Source organism: Mauremys mutica, chromosome 2 (genome assembly GCF_020497125.1).
Source record: "Mauremys mutica isolate MM-2020 ecotype Southern chromosome 2, ASM2049712v1, whole genome shotgun sequence".
Lineage (NCBI taxonomy): Eukaryota > Metazoa > Chordata > Testudines > Geoemydidae > Mauremys > Mauremys mutica.
In genome coordinates, this window is record NC_059073.1 from 95,578,470 (window position 1) to 95,602,222 (window position 23,753).

The following is a 23,753-nucleotide window of genomic DNA, read 5'->3' on the forward strand; positions in this document are numbered from 1 at the left end:
GCTGGGCCTTTTTGTTTACCTGCCGTGTCTGCAGGTTTGCCCGATCATGGCTCCCACTGGCCGTGGTTCACCGTTCCAAGCCAATGGGGGCTGAGGGAAGCAGCGCGGACCGAGGGATGTTGCCAACCCCTGAACTAGACCATAGCATGTCAGTGCATTCACTGGTAAAAGTATAAGCCTCCAATGGCCTAAATGTGAATTTGGCTTTGTGTCCAACAGAGGAGTCACAAGATGGAAGGAGTCCTCATCATCCTCTTCTTGGGCTATTCTCATTGCCAGGCCCTTTTCTGGGACGAGATCAGCCAAAACGGGTGAGTAGACAGGAATAGGCAGTGAGTGGAGCCTTGGCTCCACATCATGCTGGAGCAAGGGAGAAGAGGAGAAGAGATTGTGGCTTTCTGCATCATAATCTGATTTTTGCCCTGTTCTTGGGACAGTGCAGCTATATGTTTCATGTTGCTTGGCCTGGGTTGCACATGCCAATCCAGCTCTGTATTTATAATATAACATTCAAAGACATTATCTTAATAAACACTTTTTATGGAAGCCTTCCACAGTATTTTTAACAATTCAATAAGTGGTACTACAAGGAGATACTAAGATCCAGACATGTATCCCTGACATGGATACGTGGATACAGTCCTGATTCAGAAAAATGCTTATTCAGGAGCTCATTTTTAAGCATACGCGTTGCTGAATAGGGATGGATTTGTAGCACATGTGTACAGCTCAGTACGTGTGTAAATGCTCTCCTGAATCAAGGCCTTAGATATCACACTGAGTGTGGTACCAGGTGCACCAATGCATTTTTAAAGCCACTCCTTCTTGCACCCAGTAGAATTTATGTTTATATATCTGCATACACAATGAATTTGTTTTTTCTTTGTCAGTTTTTGAAGATGTGCCACTATTCCCTTCTCTCTAGATCAGGTTCACAGCATCTTTGAGACTGACAGCATTTGGCATTTTATATTAGCATCATTATTGGCTTGATGATGCCAATTCTCAGTAGGACACTGTCAGGATAGCTTTTTACCTTTGTATTTTCAATTTTTAATATCGTGTCAATGTATGAGAACAAAACAAAGAGATATGGAAGATATAGCCATTAAAACTAACAAAGGAAAATCCTTTGATCAAGTTAAGGCATGTCAAACTCATAGCAAGCTGAGGGACTAAAACCCCAAGTGATGACTCTATAGATAATGTAGAAGAGATACCAGAAGAAAAGGAAACACAATATTTCACAAGTACAATATTATCTCAAGGTAAAAGGATCAGTAAACCACAAATAAATGTTGAGGCCAAGTGCATGCTGTAAAACCCATTTTGGACTTGATCATGAGTACCCACAACAGCTCACTCCCTATGGAGGAGATTTGCACAGGCACAAATGCCAGTTAGGTGCCTAACATCCAATAACTTTCAATGGGATTTGGGCCCCTGACTGCTATTTATGCCTGTGATAACCTCTCCGAAGACAGTAGTTTTTAACCTGTGGTCCATGGACCCCTAGGAGCAGCAGTCTATGTCTAAGATTTCCAAAGGGGTCCGCACCTCTATTTGAAATTTCTTTAGGTATCTGCAAATGAAAAAAGGTTGAAAACCACTACCCTAGAAGACTAGCTTACATCAAAACAGCTTATTGAGGCGATAGAATAGATATAATCCTTTCCTCCTCCTCTAATTCTTGAAATCCATTTCTGATATTGCGAGTCCTGCTCTAACCTAGAGGAATGCACTTTTGTTGGCAGCCAGCATATGCAAAGTACATATTTTTCTTCTCCTTGTTTACCATGCCATCTGGTATTTTGCCTAAGAGAGAACTGAATCTAAAACCAACCTCAATATCTTCTTTATATGCAAGGGCATGGAGGTTTTTTTTTTTAATGATTGTTCTTTCTGACACTGGTATGTTCTATTTGTTTATTACACCTCTAAAAATCTATGTTAGAAACTTTGTTGCAAATTTTATATTGTAGGACTAGAGTTTTAGATACCTCCTAAGAAATTGCCTAAAAAATTCACTTTGAGGTTTTGTCTGTTTTGTTTTTGTTTTAAGTGAAATAGTGTAATTAACAATATAGCCTTGTTAGTGGGAAAGTTTAACAATAAATAATTCAAAACTGCTTTTAGAGAAAACTCAGAAGCAAACAAACAGGTCAATTAAAATGAAAAACATTGAAAAAAGAATTAATTATATAACCTGGTAATCTAAGTATTCTACAAATCAAATATTATGTTAGACAGCACAATCTGTAAGACACCACGGACAGGAATATTGGTAAAAGACGTCCACAAATGTACAGAGAAGTCCGATGTGATTCCTGAGCTAATTGCTGTAAAAGCCAAGTCTAAAGCTCTGAAGGTGAAACTCTGATCTCACACAGTTCCAGTTTGGCAATGAGGAAAAAGTCCTTCCCAGGCCCCAAAAGAGGAAGCAGTATGACCCAGCAACGACAACCAAATAATCTTACAGTGGGAGTTTTACCTGAGAAGACTAGGCCTTATTGTCACTGACAAGCTGCATTTCTTTTCCTTTTGGGCTGTTCTGAAAATTCAAAGAGAAAAAATTAAGCTATCTAATATATTATTGCAAAACAATTCAGTGCTTTGGGCCCTATTCCTTCAAAGGAATCCAAAAGACAAACCACTGCATCCACCTTAACTCATGAAGGTGGAGCCCATGTGAAGTTGCACTGACATGAATGGGGCAGTGCCCAGGCAGAAGTCATTGCAGGTTTGGGCCTGTATGTTTACTTTCTAGTCCAGGGGTTGGCAACCTTTCAGAAGTGGTGTGCCGAGTCTTCATTTATTCACTCTAATTTAAGATTTTGCGTGCAAGTAATACATTTTAATGTTTTTAGTAGGTCTCTTTCTCTAAGTCTATAATATATAACTAAACTATTGTTGTATGTAGAGTAAATAAGGTTTTTAAAATGTTTAAGAAGCTTCATTTAAAATTAAATTAAAATGCAAAGCCCCCCGGACCGGTGGCCAGGACCTGGACAGTGTGAGTGCCACTGAAAATCAGCTCATGTGCTGCCTTCGGCAAGCGTGCCATAGGTTGCCTACCCCTGTTCTAGTCTAAGGATCCTCATGTTGATAGCAGAAAAACTTTTCATGATGAATTGTTAATGAATGCAAAGTAAAGGTTCTGCTGAATTTTATTTCTAATTAATTTTCTACTGAGATGGTTTTAATGTTACACGACGTATTGCCAATTCCCAAAAGGATCATCTATTTTCAATTAGATCATTATTATAGTTTAGTACACATTATGGGTCTGGGTCATCAATTTAAACAGAAGGGAAAAAATGAGTAGGCTGTGAGTGTTCACTGAACTTGTTTACAATGTGTGTTTAATTCATAAAGGAATGAAGATTAAGAGGATGCATAAAGAATATGCTTACTGAATTTAGCATGAATTTTAACAACCATAAGCAAGCATAGATTTGGTGATGCACAACAAATATGAAGGAATATCTTCACTTTTACCTTCATGACTGCAAATATTAATTGTTTTTCAGGCAATTAGTATTATTTACATTTATAACTAATTTATGAATGATTAATACATTATTAATAGCTGTTATACACATGATACAGACATGAATAATATATATATTATTGTTGATTGTAAGTACCTCAATAGAAGGCATTATAGGAGGCAGAAAAACATGGCTAGAAGCAGCTTACTGACCTCTTGGACTCTATAATGATCTGTAACATACGATTAACCATTTGTTACAAGACCTATCAATCGTATGAGCCCTTTATATATTATTTGTGTTTATAAACCCTTAAAAATGTGCCCTTAATATAAGAAGTATAGTTCATTTTTCTAATGTTGATGTTTTTCCCTTGATCCTTTCAAAATGAATAAAAATATATAAAACAATTCTTTAACATAGCAAAGAAATGATGCAATACCACCCACTAGACATATTTTGCATCAAGCTATGGTTGATGTGCAAGTGAAATAAACAAAATAAATCTGAAGTACAACAGTGTTTCTTACAGAAGTGTCTGAACTTTTCACCTTTATTCTACATGCTGTGTTTTCAAAATAAATTAATAGTTAGAACTGCATTTTAATTGAGCTAACCTTTAAAGGAATATCATCTGTAAATCTCTACAGACATGAAGAAAGATACTAAAATGGCACTCTAGTTACTGCAGAAAATACCACACTAAGATCCTGATCCAAAGTCCATTGATGTCAATGGGAGTTTTTCATTGAGTTGAGGCTTCCATTAATCAAAATACAGTACTCTGTTAACTGGAGAGAATAATGTGTGTTTGTTCTGTTGTGGTCTAAGTTCTTCTTCAAAACTGTAAGTGAAATAAAAGGGAAAAAATCATATTTTGTTATATTTATGCTTACATCAAGGATACTAAGAGCCTAATGGAGAAATGGCATTAAAGAAATGAATCTGATTGCTACATGTTTTCGATCTAAGATACAGCCATAGTGTACTAGCATTGCACTACAGATGAACCCCTAGCAACAATTTACGTTGTCCAGTGTTTTCATTATAACCCCATTGTTAACAGTCTCTCTTAACTTCCTGATACTTTGTAATTTCAGGATGAAGCTTCCCAGGCCTGCTCCTTTCCTAAAATCTATCTTTTTTTGAAAGTCTGAGCTAAAAGAGTTTGGGAACATTTTTGAGAATTAGGATAACGGGGCAAATACAAGAAATTGTCAGATAATAATAATTATGTAACTTGATTTTGAACAGGTCTCACATTGATGTGAGTACCAAGTTGAGAGTTGGCATGAAATAGCTCTTAAATGATTAAAAGTGCCATTTAGTGTTCTCGTTTAAACAGCTGACTGGTTGATTAACACCCCTTTCTGAAGGTACAGTACAGTTTAAAACAATGACAACACTTAGCTAATAAGGAGTGCAGTTAAAAAGCCTGCCCTGGATGTACCTGCATGGCTAACTTAGTCATATACTGAAAACCCTATTGAAGGTCCCCTTTAGATGAAGCAGGAGGAAATTACTACACTTTACATGCTTTAGTACTGCCCTGAACAGGGATGCTTTCCTTAATCTGGATCTCAACATGTGCCTCTTTCTCTTTCTTTCCCATTTAATAAAAGGAAGAATAACAGTGTACTTACTGCTATTATATTAACTGCAATAACAATAGCAGTAGTAGCTTATTAGTAGTGCACTTATTGAAAGTTCTTTGGAACAGGGACTCTCTTTTTGTTTTGTGTTTGTACAGTGTCTAGCAAAATAGGGTCCTGGTCTGTGACTGGGGCTCCTAGGTGTTTTAGTAACACAAATAATAAATAATAATAATATACCTGATAACATATTAACTTGTTTTTTCTGCTGGTCCCACACAGCATACTTACTAATAGTCATCTGCTGTAACTTTAGGCCAAATTCTGCAGTCCTTAACTCAACATAACTATCATTGATTCCAAAAGGTCATTTTATACAATGAAGCAATGCAAAACGTGACCCTTATTAATAATACCATTTGTTGTGCAGTTACCAAATCTCATATTGCTTCTTCAGATTCATACTAGAGTTTGGGAAATTCCTGAAAAAAGCTTGACTTCCACCATCCATTATTTAACACTCTGTCTGAAAAGAAATGCAACGTATACAGTGAGTGAATACGTGGATGTTGCAGAAATGCAAAGGTATTGATATCAGTTAAACAAAACATCAAGAACCTCAAGAACTATACTCCCAACAGCTTATTTTTTAGTGTTCTACACCAAGATCTTAACTATAGTGCTAGTGAACATATTAAAAGGATTTCTGGATATTAATAAGTCATGACAGCAAGTGGGATTCATGAGTAATTTACCAGTCATGGATCATCTAGAGATAATAAATGAGGTTCTGAAGAAGACTGCTGTAAGTTTGTGCTTTTATGGAGTGTGAAAAGGCCTTTGATTTAGTGGAAATAGAAGCAGGGTTGGAAGCACTGAACGGAGGATTAGAAAAACTACAATATGTATCATGGGTGCACATTGAGAAGAATTTCTTGTTTGAGAGAACGACTTGTTCTGTTGTAATTCCCACTTTCAATACAAGGAATATTTCTGACATGGGTGGAACTTTTCCAAATGGAAGGTATTTTAAGTGCACCCATTGTATAAGAATCCTGAAATAACTTCTCTTAAATATTGTACCCACAATTAAACTTCACTAGGAGAGTCAAATGATCAAGCTGAAAAAAAGTTAAGCAAAAACAATATTTACTTCATGCCTGTAGAAAAACTTGAAAAAGTTTGGATGTGGGAAAAAACCCCAAAATATTATCAAAATAACCAAACAGAGCATCTCAGCTACTTAATTTTTGTGAATATTGAAACAATGATAACAGTGACTAGGAGCAGGAAATTTTGGCTCAGAATAAAAATGCAGAAGACTAAAATTATACGCAGGTTAAATGTAGAGGAAAGAACAACCACAATTGTAGTTAATTTTAGAAGTTGTAAAAAGAAGCTGGTCACCTTAGTTTTGCCAGTTTATTTAATGAACAGAAATGTGGATATTCATGGCAAATAAGCCACAGAAGCTAAATTGCATAAGTGTAAGGAATAGAAGTATGTGTACAATGCTTATATTCTAGGCAATATATTGGAGAAGCTGGCAGTTATTTTTGCCATATACTAAAGCCAAATATTGTTTTTCAGTCCATATTACTTATTTCATACAAGGGAAAACAATGAAAGAATGCATGTTCTGCGCAAGATTTTTTTTTAAACCAGATCCCTAAAGTTACCATAGCTCCTAAAAAAAGTATAACCTTATTGTCAAAGATGCTGAGTACCCTCAACTTCCATAGAACTAAGTGAGTTACCACTGGCTTTAACATCATCCTATAAATTACAAGTACAACAGGAACACAGTAATTGCTATATTGGATTAGACTAGCAGTCCACATAGACCAGTACCCTGTTTCTGACAGAAGCCAAACAGATGCTTCAGAGGATGGGGCAAGTACCCTGCAGCAGACAGATGTGGAATAATCTGCCTCATTCCCTCCCCCCCACCACAAATTCAAAAAGCAATTAATTCAGGGGGGTCTTATGATCTGTGTTATACAGGAGGTCAGACTAGATAATCCCAATGGTCCATTCTGGCTTTATAATCTATTAACCTAAAAATAGTTTTAGGTCTTCTATCAATAACCCCTTTTAATTCAGGATTCTTCTTTTCAATGTATTCTCTAATCCTTTTCCCATTCTAGATTTAATGGCAAGGACTTCAAAATAATGTTGACACAGCTTTACTAGAAACCCTCCTCCACAAAATTAATAAAAGCCCAAGTCCCGCTTTCAATGACATTTGAAACTTCAGTAAATAATGTTTTCCCTCTAGAGGTAAGATGTTGAGGGTAGAGGTCAGAGGTATAAACTGCAATTGGAAATGAATACTACACATGATTTAAGGCATCAGTCCTGCAGCTGGATGCACCGAGACAGATCTATGCATCTATGTGGAGCCATGTTGCGTTTAAAAGGGTTCCATGCAGGCAAAATGGTCTGACTCCTTCATATCAGATGGCTGGATCAGAGCCACTGAAAGGAAAATATTGTACTTAAAGGGAAATAGCATAGGGTAATTGGATCCAATAGAAAGAAACAGCAAAATATTTCTTTGAGTGGATCTTCTTTGACTCCCCTTAATTTTTTAATATTGAGTCAAAGTAGAATCAGATCCAGACCTTCTACTTGAGCAAATTTAAGCCTTTCATTGGTCTGTCCACCGTGATATGCAGCTATGAGACATTTTGGGTGTTGATTGAAAAAAATTCCTGACAGCAATAATTTTGAGATATCCATGAACTAATGAAGCTTAGTTCATAGTGTATCTGAGTTGAACAGAGATAGTTTGAGCCCAATTCTCATCATGCATAACTCCATTGACATGGAGGGGTGCATCAGCATTAGAAGGGTTTTCACATGTGCACCAATTGCCACAAAGCTTCAGCACTGAAATGATGACTTAAATCTGCAGTCTCCATATTTTATCAAAACTTTAATCTGAGGAGAGACTGAAAAATTAGGGCTGGGGCAGTGTAGTTTAGATAGGAGACATGATAATGATATATACAATAATAAGTGTATAGACTGTAAATAATTCAAGCACAAGGGGTATTCAGTGAAATTGAAAGGCAGCAAATTAAGATATTTGTTCTACCCTTACAAAACACTCTGAACTTGTGGAATTTAATGCCTCAAGTGATCTTAGCGCCCAAGAGATTAGTAGGATTCAAAGAAGGATTAAATCTTTGTATGGATGACGAGACCATCTATGTTATAATAGTTGGAATTTTTTTGCCTCATTGGATAAAAATCCTTAACCTTCAAGGCATAAATCCTCCTACATTTGATGGGATTCAGAAGAAATTCTCCCAGCAGGCAGGTTATTCTATAATTGCCTATAATAGGGTTTCTTAAACTTTGTTCTTTAGCATCTTGCCCTGGCTACTGTCAGTCAGGACATCAGACTAGTTGAACCTCTTGTCTCATCTGGTATGGCAATTCCTAAATTTTTGACTATGGACATTGATGGAGTTCCTCTGTGAGATTAACTATGTCTGACAATACAAATGAGAGGAATTTCATGGTTTCAAAATAGTCCCTATTGACTGGGCACCCACAATACAAAACTGCCATGCAGGTCAGCATGGTGGGTAGTTTTGATTTGTGAACAGATAAGAGGACTGAAAGAGCAGTGAAACTGTAACAGTACATTTACAGAATTGTGATGGAAAAGTTTACTTGGTGCATGTCTGTTCTAACTAATGCCTATGAATATTCACTTTGCTAAGAAAGCATAATTTATGTGCCAAAACATTAACAAATAAAGAGGTGGAAGCTTATGCTTATTAACAGGATATGTTATTGCTTAGCCTTTATAGCTGGAACACAACCTCTTTCAATTCTTTTTGTCCTCCTGATTTAATAGTAATTGGGAAAAGATAACATTTTATGACAGAGCTCTCTCAAAATTGGGATTAATGCTATTCTTTACTCTGAAAAATATATATTAAAAAATCACATTAGGAAAGAGTGTTTCCTTCTATTTCATTCCTCAAACACATTTTCCCTTATCATAGGCTCCAATCACTGATATTAATATTGTGTAGCACTGAAAACAAAGAGCCTGATTGTAATATCACACCATTATTATTCATATGTGTCAGTGGAGTCATGTTGGTTTAAGTGGGATGAGAATCAGGCTCAAACTATTCATATTCAACTCATATATACTAGGAAGCCAGCTTTATTACATCATGGTTTGAATGAGAGAATGGCAGTCAAGAGCCCAAGACAGAGGACTCTCTGTGACCTAATAATAAATACAAAACACTGCACCCTTCTCAGAAAGTCACAGGATGATTTATGATTGGAACAAAATTAAAAGCAACATCAATCATCTACCTTTTCATTTTAATTTTAAAACTGCCACAGATTTACTTTCTGAATAGGAACAGGAAGCTTATTTCAGAACTGTAGAGCATAAAGGCTGAAAGCTCAATTCTAAATTATATTTAAGACAATAAATCATCAGACTCTGGACACCTTTTATTGGAACCAAGATATGAAAAGCATGATCACCATCAGAGGACCTGAGTGCCCACAATTCCTCTAGATCCTCATCAGCTCCGATAATCAGATCCACAGAGCCTGCTGGGAATATTATCTTTTTAATAGAGCCCTACACCTGATAATTAACATGTTTATGATTTGTTTTCATATTTTTTCTATTGTTTCCATTACAATATGATTATTGTAAATGATAGAGACTTAATTGTTAGTTAAATTGTTTTTCTGGAAGTAAAGGAAAACCAAGAACAAAAATATTGTGTAAGTCAGGTCCGTGGGACACTCACCATGCTCCTGCAACCAGAAAACCCACTTGGCTGTCATATTGTATTAACATGATTGCAATATGTCCGGGTTTGTTTAGGTTTAGGGTTTGTTTCTTTGTGTTGCAACTGCAAATATGAAATTCTATGTTAATTACCAGGATATTTGCTAATTATTCTTCTGACAATGGCTAATTGCATTTTGGGAGAATGGTATAAAATTACAAGATAAAACCAAAAGTATTCTATTTTTGCACAGAGAATAAACAGAACCTTTTGGACTTAAAGCAGAAATCCCCTACAGATAAAAACTATATGCATGATTCATAAACAATTAGTCACAGCATTCTGTACAAGTTGTCCTGATACTGCAAGTCCTGACAAACATACAGTGTCAAAAACAATAATCAATTGTTTGATTTCTAATTGGTCTATTTAAATGGAATAATTTAGAAATAAATAAATAAATAAATAAAACAAAACTGTCTTTATTGTAGGTTCCATATGCCTGCACGGCTTTATCCACTGGACTTACATGAAAGTAAAACTGTTTTGTTTTTAAATTACTCACAGCGGAGGAGCCCAATAATAAAACCTGGCAACTTTATATACTAGAAGACCCTTGCGAACAGAACATTCAACTTTAACAATTAAAATTCACGAATGTCCCTTTAAAAATGGGAAACAGTCCACCAAACTTTGTAAACGTGAGTATGATTCCCCATCATCTTGTATTTGTGTTATTTGCACCTGTGAATGCTAATGTTCTGATCTGGCAGCATGTCACATTCACTCTGCATAGCAGTAAATGACCACGTAAGGCACTAGATAATCAGGTTCTCTAACTATTAAAATTTTTATTCCACACTTCTCATCATAGAATCTGAGTGCCTTATAATAAGTGATGTTGTAGTATGGAAATAGTTACTACATTTTGTAGCTTTATAAGAGTGACTATATTGGGTCAGACCAATGGTCTGTCTAGCCCGCTATCCTGTATTCTGACAGTGACCAGTGCCAGATGCTTCAGAAAGAATGAACAGAAAAGGGCAATTATCTGGTCCTCCATCCTGTATTGTCGAGTCCCAATTTATGGCAGCCAGAGGTTTAGGGAAACCTAGAACAAAGGGTTGCATCCCTGACCATCTTGACTAATAGCCATTGATGGACCTATCCTCCATGTACTTGTCTAATTTGTTTTTTATCCAGGTATACTTTTGTTCTTCACAGTATCCCCTGAGAACAGGTTCCACGGGTTGACTTCACATTGTGTGAAGTTTTACTTCCTTATGTTAGTTTTAAACCTGCTGCCTATTAATTGCCTTGGATGATCCCTGGTTCTTGTGTTATGTGAAGGGGTAAATAACACATCCCTATTCACTTTTTTCCACGCCGTTCATGATTTTATAGACCTCTCTACCCCCCCCCACACACACTTTATTTGTCTTTTTTTAAGCCAAACAGTCCCAGCCTTTTTAATTTCTCCTCAGATGGAAGTTGTTTCATATTCATAATAATTTTCATTTCCCTTCTCTGTAACTTTTCCAGTTCTACTGTATTTTTTTCAGATGGGTTGACCAAAACTGTAAGCAGTATTCAAGGTGTGGATGTACCATGGATTTATGCAATGGCATTATCATATTTTCTGTCTTATTATCTTTCTCTCACCTAATGGTTCCTAACATTGTTTGCTTTTTTGACTGCCATATGAGAGGATCTTCCCTATTTTCCCATCACTACTTACTTTGCAAGTTTCCTTGGATCCTATGATTAGCCAATTTAGGCCCAGATTGAGGAAGATACTGAAGCATGAGTATAAATTTAAATCACATGAGTAGTGCCACTTAAGTCCACAGGATGATTCATGTGCTTAAAATTACACATGTGTTTAAGTATCTTTCCTGAACCAGGGCCTTAATCTCTGAAATATTTATGTAACAAATGTTAGAAACCGTGAATACTTTTGAATTAGTATCAGAGGCTTTATAATCAGCAAGACTTAAGCCACTCCTTCAGCAGTCTTCAGAGAGTGAACGTGTGTCCTTTTCTTCTCATCTTGGAGCATCTTTGCAGACAGAGGGAGCGGTGTGTATACATATACATGCATACACACATACACACACATTAAAGATAACTTGTTTCAAAATGAATCTGCCTAACAGCCTAAAATCTTTACAGAATAAAAAGTATTCACTGAATCCACAGTTATCTGATAACTGCATGGATTATTCAAGTTGAGTTTGGATTCAGAGACTTTAGAAATAACATTCAGTCAAACAGCACTTTGATTATTAACTTACAGGTGTTCCCAGATGTACTCACCTTAAAAAAAGAGAAAGAGAGACAGACAGACAGAGAAATAGCTTTTGAAAAGCTTAATAGATGTTTTATTTTAAAACTATCCTTGATTGAACTTTTACTACTTTGTAAACAGCTGCATCAGAATAAAAATGTGAATGAAAACATTTCACCTTGACAACTGATTACCATATTTATATCATGGTAATGCACAAAACTTTATATACTAATTAATAGTACTCTTGTAGCACACAATGATAAAGAACATTTACTATCTTCTCCAATGCCTGATTGTTCCCATTAGGGCATGCAGGTTATAATTATTCTACAGCAGTGTTTCCCAAACTTGGGACGCCACTTGTTTAGGGAAAGCCCTTGATGGGATGGGATGGTTTGTTTGCCTGCCGCGTCTGCAGGTCCGGCCGATCGCGACTTCCACTTCGCGCGGGCCAAGGGACTTCCTGGTCGCCGCTTCCGGCAGCTCCCATTGGCCTGGAGCAGTGAACTGTGGCCAGTGGGAGCCGCGATCGGATGGACCTGCGGACACGGCAGGTAAACAAACCAGCCCAGCCCATCAGGGACTTTCCCTAAACAAGTGGCGTCCCAAGTTTGGGAAACACTGTTCTACAGAAATTGAATTGTTTCAGCCAATCACAGCAGAGAGGTAATGCATGGTGACTGATGTATACTATACTGTTTTTTCTCATTTATGCATTCTTGTCTACTGATTACTGAGGACAGCCAAGCTGCATTCTGTCTGTGCTGTATTTTATTTCTATTTTATCTGCTATAGTTTCTCTACTTCAATAGGCCTCTCTCTACTTAGAATTTTCATGCAGCGTACCGTCAACAAAAGCAGATACTTCAACTTCTCATCTCATTAAAATGAAGCAGAAGAACCCTGAACTTCACATAAGGGAAGGACAAAACTAAAATCAAACAACGTTCTAACAGAACTGCCAAAAGATATCCTTTTGTTTAAGGGGAAAAAATGTGAAATCCAGTCAGTGGTTGTTTTCCCCATTTGCCTTTCCACATTGGCGATATACATCACCACCCATTTACAGATGAGAAAGGCTTTTATGTAAATATCTAAATAATGTATTCTGCATTTAACCATGAATTGGACGGGTACTTATTCGAATTATTAATTGTATTGTGGTAGTACCTAGAAGCCATGGTCATGAACTGGGTCTCCTTTGTGCCAGGTGCTGTACAAACACACAACCAAAAGATGGACCTTGTCCCAAAGAATTTCCAATCTACATATAAGACAAGACAAGTGGATTCAGATAGACAGGTGTGGAGTAAAAGAAAACCATGAAACAAAACTGGTCAGTGTGATAGGCCCTGGTCTCAGCATACCAGCTGCCTACCTGTTGTCAAGACTGGATTTCACAAGATTTCAAGGAAAAGAGCCTGGTTAATAGTGTCACAGGCAGCTGACAGGTCAGGGAGCACCGATTCTGAGCCCTTTCCATGAGGAAGTCAATAGAGAGTTTGGCAAGAGCTATTTCAATGGAGTGTTGGGGGCATGGCAGGAGGCAGACTGGAGCGGGTCGAGGATGGATTTGGAGGAAAGCAACTTCTTATTCTCTAGCCTGTTTATCCCCCTTTATTCACATGTAAACCAAAAGCACCCCCAAGTTATCACAGTTAGACACTGGCATTCCAGCCATGGATCATTAAAGGCCTTTTCAATATTTGTTTTTGTGATGGAAGGAACTTTGTAGAACCTCCATTTATGTTGTGGGTTTAAGTCTTAGCCATAACATTCTCGTACTGTAGAATTTACTTTAACCTCTCAATGAATCCATTTATTTTATTGACATCCCATAAATCCCATCTCTCCTAATTTTGATTCTTTTGGCAGTTGATATTCATAAGCATGCAAACGTATCACGTCCTATAATTTTCTGCCACATTTGAATGTGATTACCATGCTCTGGCTCTCTTCTGCACTACAAAGTGCAGGGAAGCACAATTTGCATGTTATTGCATTTTATAGTCTAGCCTTCTGTAAAGGTCATTAATGATCTTAGTACAGTTACTGTATTTATCAACTTATATGCTGGGAGCCTGAAATGGCTGGCCTGTTATTAGAGGGATATGAGCCAAAGGGCATAATCCAAAATTCATTGAGGTCAATGGAAAGATCCCTATTGCTTTCAGCTGGCTTTGGATCTGGCCCTGTAGCATGATTGCTCTGAGGCAGCATGCATACTTTTCAATATTCTCTAATGCCACTCTGAGTGAATGCACCCAAAGGAACAGACCATTCAGTGCATTTAAATGATTGGGGAAAAAAGCCCACCTAAAAGCTGTCATTATTTCTCTATTAAATTGAATAGTCCCTCAAAGGAAATGGTGGAAGCCACATTATGCGGGACATTAAAAACTAAGCTGAACAAAATGCTAAAAATACTCTAAGCTACAATCGTGAACTGGTAGGTGGATAGAAAAAAGGGACAACAGTAATAGGTCTTTTGCTTCTCAATTTTCTAAGACTACTATGATTAATTGAGAGGGTTGTGGGACTTCATGAAGAGCCCATTGTTCTTTATTTCTTATTAGTCAGAAATTGTGCTGTGCGACTGCAATGGCATATCATTAAAGTGATTACTCCTACTTATTTAAAATAAAATAATAATAAAGAAATTAAGTCCTCCCAGCCCCAGGAAAGGCAGCAAACTAAAATATTTATAATTATTTGAATGAGATCAGGATGTCCTAAAAGTTATTAGCATTAAAATAAAAAGTTCTAGTGTAAGGTAACATGGATTTTAACATTACGACTAGCTTTGCTGACATGTCAAAAAGGTAGCAACGAATGGTGGCCACAGATTTTCTGCTTTTTAGACATAAAATGAAATGGATCATAGTAGTTAGCTTCAAATTGCCAATTTTTAAATTGTAGCTTACTCTCCTAGTAAAAAGAGCATTGTGAATGATATAATGTTTTTTAAGGATACTGAATAACAATAGTCAGGTATTACCATGAACATTGTACAGAAGTTTTTACACTGAAAATTAACATTTGTTACTTGGAACTTGTGGGAAGATATTTTAATTTTTTCTTCTAGATATCCTTAAGAAAAAAAAATACTCTACAGCTAGTAACTGATGTTGCTAATGGTCAATGGTGCCTCATAGTTAAGGAAACCTCCAACATCACACCAAAGCCAAGTACCAGGTATCTGTGAAGGATACATTTATAAACAAAAATCTATGGTTCAAAGATGTATTGTGGCAAATCTAATTTGAAAAAAAAGTCAACAACAAAAAACAAAAACAAACAAAAACACACACACTGACCAAACAGCAGTGTGAATAGGGAGAAAATCTTTCATATTTTGGTCTGATTCTCCTCCTGTGCTGGTGTAAATCAGGATTCATTGCAAAAATGAAGATAAACCAATGTAACTAAAAGGAGAATCAGGCCCCCAAATTGGGCTAATATCTGGAGATAATAATATCTACCAGAGAGCTTGAGTGTTCTTTTACCTTCGGAGGGAATAAAACAAACATTAGGGGTAAGTAAGAATCACTGTAGGAGGCTCATCACTATCAGTCTGTTAAAACTAATTTTAGCTGTTTATAAACATCTCCTTAATTTGTGTATCTGATTCCTTTTATGTCACTACTGTCAGTATGCTCCTGAGCAGTTCTGACTCCCTGATGTGAGTTTTTCTCTGATTCATTTTTAGTTTTTTGGAATCTACAGTAATTAGCTTTGCATTCTTCGGTCTTGTTTTGGTGCAGTGCCTTTACTTTTATGTGCTTCCTCTCCTCCATTTGCTTTAGATGTTGGCACAACTTCTAGCTTTGATCTGTGTAGACTACAATTGAGCCTGAAATATTTAATATTGCCATCTTTATTCTGTGAGCTCTAGAAAATGTGTTTGAACAATGTCTCCGAAAACGGTAGCTTATACTTACATACATTATCAGGCAGAGCAAATACAGTATAGAAGCCCCCAAAATGGGTAGCACAAGCCAATTTTCATAGAATGCATAATTAATTTTACACACACACAGTTTTTATAAACTTAAATATCCCCTGCATTTTGCACACATTGGTCCAAAATCATTGTAGTCAGTAGAGCTCCTGAAGGAGGAATTTGACTCAACCTGCATGAATAAATATAATAATTTTCACCAATGATACAAATACCTAGCACTTTTTATTCATGTACAAAGTATGTCACTATTAATTATCCCCTTTTTACAGATGAGGAAACTAAAGCAGAGATTGGTGATGTGACTTGCCCAAGGTCACACACCAAGTCGGTGGCAGATCAGAGACTAGAACCTCAGACCTCCTGTGTCACTGATCCACATTGTTCTTTGTCTCCTTGTGACATGGCATATTTATTTCATGGTTTCAGTGAATGAATTATAACTTGTTTTATGTGCCCCAAATTACACAGACATTTTGGAGCGTGAGCTTTCGTGGGTGAATACCCACTTCATCGGATGCACCCATGAAAGTTCATGCTCTAAAACGTCTGTTAGTCTATAAGGTGCCACAGGACTCTTTGCTGTATTTAAGATAAAGATGCATAGTATCAAATACCAAAAGCACAACATTCTCTGCTGACTGTCCTCTAAACCTCTTAGACTCTGATACTCCATACATTAGCTGAAGATTTGTTCTGCCAAAAACAGTGTTAATCTTAACAGCTGCAGGCTGACAATTAAGAACATAAGAACGGCCGTACCGGGTCAGACCAAAGGTCCATCTAGCCCAGTATCTATCTACCGACAGTAGCCAATGCCAGGTGCCCCAGAGGGAGTGAACCGAACAGGCAATGATCAAGTGATCACTCTCCTGCCATCCATCTCCATCCTCTGACAAACAGAGGCTAGGGACACCATTCCTTACCCATCCTGGCTAACAGCCATTTATGGACTTAACCACCATGAATTTATCCAGTTGTCTTTTAAACGCTGTTATAGTCCTAGCCTTCAGAACCTCCTCAGGTAAGGAGTTCCACAAGTTGACTGTGAGCTGCGTGAAGAACTTCCTTTTATTTGTTTTAAACCTGCTGCCTATTAATTTCATTTGATGACCCCTAGTTCTTGTATTATGGGAATAAGTAAATAACTTTTCCTTATCCACTTTCTCCACACCACTCATGATTTTATATACCTCTATCATACCCCCCTTAGTCTCCTCTTTTCCAAGCTGAAGAGTCCTAGCCTCTTTAATCTTTCCTCATATGGACCCTCTCCAAACCCCTAATCATTTTAGTTGCCCTTTTCTGAACCTTTTCTAGTGCCAGTATATCTTTTTTGATTCACATTAATTGTTGAGGCACAGAAAAGCATGACCCCCGTCTTAGACATCTCTTGTTATATATCTTATCAAACATAATAATAATAAAAAATATTGTGCTATCAAGAAAATGCCACGGGCCAAAAGAAAGTCACCAACAGCAAGAGTATAAAACTATGTTTTCAGCTAAGGATTACTGGAGCTGCAACAAAGAATTCAATCGGTGTACAAATGCCAAATAAACCATGCAAAGCCATAAAGGTGTGTGTTATTCACCTGCAAAAGTGGGTAGGGGTCTTATTCTTTACTGCCAGATTGAATGCTCTCATTGGTTTTGTGGGAAGTGGAAACTTAAAATCATGATATAAACTTGACTCATTAAGCTAACAATAAATTTGTTTCTCTCTGCCCACCGATCATGGGAGCAACAGAGATTCTCGGCTGAAAGTTAATCTTCAGAATTCTGTCTCAATATGTGCTTTGGATTTAAGAACGTGAAGTAAGCTCTAAAATAACCTGGTGGTTTTGCCATCTTCATACCCTCTGACCTTTGCTGCTTTTGACATTAGAGATCATCTTTTTCTCAAAATCTTGTCCTCCTTCAGCTTGAGGAATGGGCAACAGGGGACGGATCACTTGATGATCACCTGTTCTGTTCATTCTCTCTGGGGCACCTGGCATTGGGCACTGTCAGAAGACAAGATACTGGGCTAGATGGACCTTTGGCCTGACCCAGTATGGCTGCTCTTATGTTTTGTGATGCTGGCTTCTCTTAGTTCTCCTACTGAAAGGCCATTCCTTTCCTGTCTTTTTTAGTGGCCTCTTTTCCTTGCCTCTCTCACCCTTTGCAGGGGTGCCAGAGAGCTTTATCTTGGATCTCCTCTTCTCGTTATACACACTTTCTTTGTGTGATCTCATTTGCTCACATTGATTCAACTGCCATCTTGTCATTTAACCCCCTTGGTTAGGAGCCTATCTTTGACTTTTCTCTCTCCCTTATCTTGCACATCCACAGAAAGTCTAAATCTTGTAGCTTCTTCCTTCATAATATTTCCCAAATATGTCATTTTCTCTCTGTTGACCCAATAAAACTCTAGTTCCTGCCATCTTCTTCTTTGTCTTGATGTCTGCAACTTCCTCCTCTCTGGCCTCCCTAGCACACATCTGTTCAATAGGTAGCAGCTGAAATTTTCGTCCTTACCTCTCACTCTGGCCACCTTTGATGAATTAAAGCTGTGGTAGAACTAGGTAGATAGCCATAGGAAGAAAGGAGAAAAGTGGTTGAGTTTCTCTAATGGCTGTGGCAAGGACTATATCTTACTGTGTGTTTGTACTACACCTAGCATACTGGGGTCCTGACTCAGGTATCTGGGTGTTACTGCAATTCAAATAGTAAATAAGATATTATTAGAACATGCCCCTTTCCTTAAAATCAAGTTGTGGATGCACCAGGTATAGCTCTATCTGTAGCAAGTGAACTGTTCAGAAGTTGAGCTCTTCTGATTGCCCGGTATTATAAACAAAACACACACAGCTTCTAGTGTTTGCCTTTTATATTTGTAATGTAGCTAGTAAAGCTGTAGTTCCTTGATATTTCAGATGGATTTATATACAGTTGTTTGTTTCTCTGTTGTTCTTATGTCACCTGCTGTCACACCCAAAGTTGAAAAAAGGGATAACTTTGTTAGTTTATTTCCAAAGGACAATTAGTATAAGAAATCTAATTAAAAGGGTATTAGCAATAATTGACTTGATATTGCTCCTAGTGGCAAAACTCCTATTGATTTCAGTGGGAGCAGTTTCAGCCCTGCTAATATTTGGCCTCTGTGTAACATCTTCCATCTTAGGATCTCAGAGTGTTTTAGAAGAAGGGTGAATATTGGTCCCCAGTTTACATGTTGAGAAATAGAGGCACAGACAGGAAAAGTGATTTGCCCAAAATCAATAGCAGATTTATATAAGAAACCAGATCTTTCCACTCCCAATCCACTACTCTAACCACTAGACCCTTGGGCCTGATTCTACACAGTGTTGCATTTTGTGTCGTCATTTATACCTGTGCACGAGTACAACTTGGGTATAAAATGCTGCCACCAAAGTAAGTGAGTTCTGATTATAGAATCATAGAATCTCAGAGTTGGAAGGAACCTCAGGAGGTCATCTAGTCCAACCCCCTGCTCAAAGCAGGACCAAACCCAACTAAATCATCCCAGCCAGGGCTTTGTCAAGCCTGACCTTAAAAACCTCTAAGGAAGGAGATTACACTACCTCCCTAGGTAACCCATTCCAGTGCTTCACCACCCTACTAGTGAAAAAGTTTTTCCTAATGTCCAACCTAAACCTCCCCCTCTGCAACTTGAGACCATTACTCCTTGTTCTGTCATCTTCTACCACTGAGAACAGTCTAGATCCATCCTCTTTGGAACCCCCTTTCAGGTAGTTGATGTCGCAATCTGATACGAAGTTATGGCTTTGAATGGCCAATTGTCGGTCCAAGGCCATCTTGTCCTGTTAAAAGGACAGGACTGCCTCCATCTTGGACTAGGTTCTTGTATATAGGAGAGGGCAGAGACTCAATCCTGCCCAGCAACACTGGCTGTGTATGTTCTCCTGTTTTCTTTTTTTTTTCTCCTGCTGGGCCATCTAAAGGTCAGGCTAGTTCTGTGTGTGAAGGCCTGATTCTGCCCGGCAACCTGTTTTTTTGGGATGGTCGTCTGGAGGTCAGGTTAATCCTGCCCAGCGACTCACTTTCCCGCTCTTTTTGGACCCAGTCATCTAAGGGTCAAGCTTGTTTACTTGTCAACTCCAGTGTGCCGTGTGCAAATCCTGCTAACGTGGGGTGGCAACAGCTCGAAGCCTGGAGGGAGGAGGGACCAGGGAGCCAATCAGATACTGACACGAGGGAGTGAGGCCTCTTAATAAAACTAGGTTTCCCCCCAAAATTGGGGTGTGGAGTATCCGCGTGTTAGCTGAAGGACCTGATCAACCTTTCGGCCAGGGTCTCCTCCTGGTAAAGCGCGCTCGTGTCGTATCGTTTGGATTCGTTGTCGTTTGGACCCGATCCCTGGCAGCTTGTCATGCTTCTGGTGTCTGTTCTGCTGGTCAGCTGCGCCTGGAGTGCGGTATTTGTTTTTTGATGTCTGACAGTTAGCTTATCTAGCCTCTTGTTTTTCCCCTCCCTAACTCAGTACCAAGTATCTACTCAGGATATCAAGATTGTATTAATGAGCTCAGAATTGCACAATTGCTTAGCTAGCTTGTATAATTGTTCTAGTTGTTAGTAAATTGTTAATTGCAAACTGTTTTATGTGTGTGAATCACTGCTCTGTCTTTGTCCGGAGTGAATGAATCTGGGAGCTGTCTCCACCAGGAGATTAGCAGACCAAGGGGTTTCCGTCCCCGCGGTCTGTGTGAGTGGAATCTGCCCAGCTGCAGCCGCACCACACTCTGGGTTACCCTTAGTGTGAAAGCAAGGGTGGCTGAGGCAGTGGCCCGTGGGTCTCTGTTCTGTGTTGCACCAGGTACCGCCCTGACGAACCCGATTCCTATCTTGTAAGATTGGTGTGTCTGCCTATTTGGTGTGGTGTGGTGAGCAGTATAAAGTGTATTATTACTGTGTTTTGGGGTGTGTTTGTAATTTTGATATCATCCCAGCCAAAGTTGCCTACTCCCCCGGCCCAAGTTGTAATTATCCCCCAAATAAACGCAGCCACTTGGCTTTTCACTGTTATTCTGGTCCTGCCTGTTTTTCCTCACTCAATACCAAGCTTAACGGACCGCAATCTATTTCGGACAGTTGAAAGAAGCTATCAAATCCCCCCTCATTCTTCTCTTCTGCAGACTAAACAATCCCAGTTCCCTCAGCCTCTCCTCATAAGTCATGTGCTCCAGCCCCCTAATCATTTTTGTTGCCCTCCGCTGGACTCTCTCCAATTTATCCACATACTTCTTGTAAATCAGTAGCATTTTACAGGCATTTTGCACACACTTTACATGGGTGTAAGTGTTTGTGTGGCAGCAAAGAATCAGGCCACATGAGTGGAAAGTGCTACAAACTAGGGTCATATTTTACGCTGCTTTGCGGATGTGTGAATGAGTGCAGGAGGTGCAAAGAACTAGACAATCAGGGCTAATGTCTCATGTGATTCTAAACGAACAAGAACCAATGATGACCAACTCAGAATTGTTTGCATCAAATAGCTGTTCAATGGATTATATAAAATGACCTGCAGGCTCAGTGACGTTCTTACTCTTGCTCAGTGACGTTCTTACTCTTAACCTCTAGCACATGTTGTCCCCCTGGTAGGGAGCATCAGCATATAAGCAAAAGACCAAATGGGCAGAATCTAGTACCTTCTGAGTTTTTAAAGATTGGAGAATATTAATGGTGGCTGAGGAGCAACAGGACAAAGCTTTTTATAGATGCTGCCTTTAAGACATCTGTGCATAAAGCAACAGGATTTCACTTTCTAAAGCAGTCAATCCAATAATTTTCAGCAGCAGCTGTATCACCAGAGCCTAACATTTCGATTATGGATGCTCCCATTAATGTCAGTGAGAGCTGTTGAGTGCTTAGCACTTTGAAAAAAATCCGTCTACTTATTTAGGAACCTAAATTTGCATTTTGGAGCCAAACTTTAGGCCAGGTCTACACTAGAAAAAGGGTTGCCAGTATAACTATACTGGCAAACCCACCTGGAGTAGATATATTTTATACTGGCAAAAAAGTGCTTTAGCTGGTAAAGTTTATTCCAAATTCCCAAAGCCAAACAAGCCATACCAGCAAAAGGACTTTTATGGTTGGTAAAACTGCATCTATACTAGGGCTTTTGGTATAGAAAGGTTGCAACAAAACAAAAAAGAAAACAACTCCTCTTCCCCTGCCTTCTTCTAACCAACATTATTATATTAGAAAAAGTTTCTACTGAAACCCTGACCACAGTTACCCATTTAAAAAAAAATCATCCAAAAAGGTATATCTATTAGAAATGGTTGGGAAATTATTTCCCCACCCCCACAACGAAATTTGGGGGTTCACAGTTTTTAGTTTTCCTGTTTTTTAATGGAAAACACAAATATTTAGACCAACACTAACACCTATTCTTAAAACCTGTTCATGATTTTTAAATTCTCAACTCTCTTCTAGAAGCAGCCGTTGTTCATGGAAAATGTCAGTTAAACTGCTTACAAATGGCAGAGAGGAAACAGAAAGGTGGAAACTCTTTCATTCACTCTTTAAAACTAAAGCTATTTTCAGTTCCATTACAAAAGAAAAGGCCCCAGAGACAGAAAGGTGAAGGAGCAGGGAACCTGAGGTTGGGAATAAATGTACTTTTAAGGGGGGGTTGTTGTTTTGTCAAGAAATGACTTGGTTATTTAAGAGAGGAGCTGAAAAATAAAGTCTGTCTGAAATCATCCAAGCAAAGCAAAAGATTTGCTAGACTAAAACAAAGTGAACCAGCACTTCTAATTGTTTACTTGAATTAATATACTTGTGACCACTCAGCAAGAAAACAAAAGAGAGATCTATCATCTTAAATCTGTAATAAAATGCAATGGTGTGTTAAGTCTCAAAAGGTAGCCACACACAGGTATTCCTAAGGGACTGACTCCACGGAAGAGCAAGTGGTTCTGGTTCATCAACCAAACCTGAGCTGCTATGCTATTTCTGGCATGCTACTTACCACCTCTGCTGCTACTTTCATTACTAAAGCATACACCACTTGGCAGTTTTGGTTCACAGGGGATCTTTTGTCTCAATGTTTTGTTCACACATTTCACACTCCTTGAATTTTTTCTTTGAGCGTTGGGTCCAAAAGACTCCTAACCCTCAAGGTTTGGCTAGTTTTATGTCAAAAACACATTGAACCATGGTATATCTTCACATTATTAAATTATTATTTGTATTATGTTAACACTTAACAGTCTCAATTAAGACCGGGTCTCATGCTAAATTCTGTACAAACACACAGTCAGAGATGTCCCTGCCCTGAAGAGCTTTAAGTTTAGATAGATCGGCAAACTAAAAGAGGGAGGGAAGGAGTCATCCTTTGATTTACAGATGGGGAACTGACAGATTGAATACATTTTTTAAAGCACCTAAATGACTTACAATAAACCTAAGTCCTAACTTGCTTTTGAAAATGGGACTTAGGCATTTTTGAAAATGTTACCCGTGGTGACTTGCCCCACTTGTGCCCCGTGCCCATTGCTCACTGGCAGGAGATGCACTGCAGAGGAAACCTCCCATATAACTTCTGTTCCCCATCATTGCACAAAAGGACCATTCCAGTTTTGATGCAAATGGAACCACTGCATC

The 23,753-nt window shown here is 38.3% G+C and overlaps 1 long non-coding RNA gene across 1 annotated transcript; it reads left to right on the forward strand.

The window, feature by feature from the left end:
* Positions 1–216: 216 nt before the first annotated feature.
* Positions 217–13,016, forward strand: LOC123364991. Its single transcript, XR_006577390.1, has 3 exons — positions 217–311; positions 10,432–10,565; positions 12,967–13,016. It is a non-coding gene; the product is annotated as an uncharacterized LOC123364991 (long non-coding RNA).
* Positions 13,017–23,753: the final 10,737 nt, after the last annotated feature.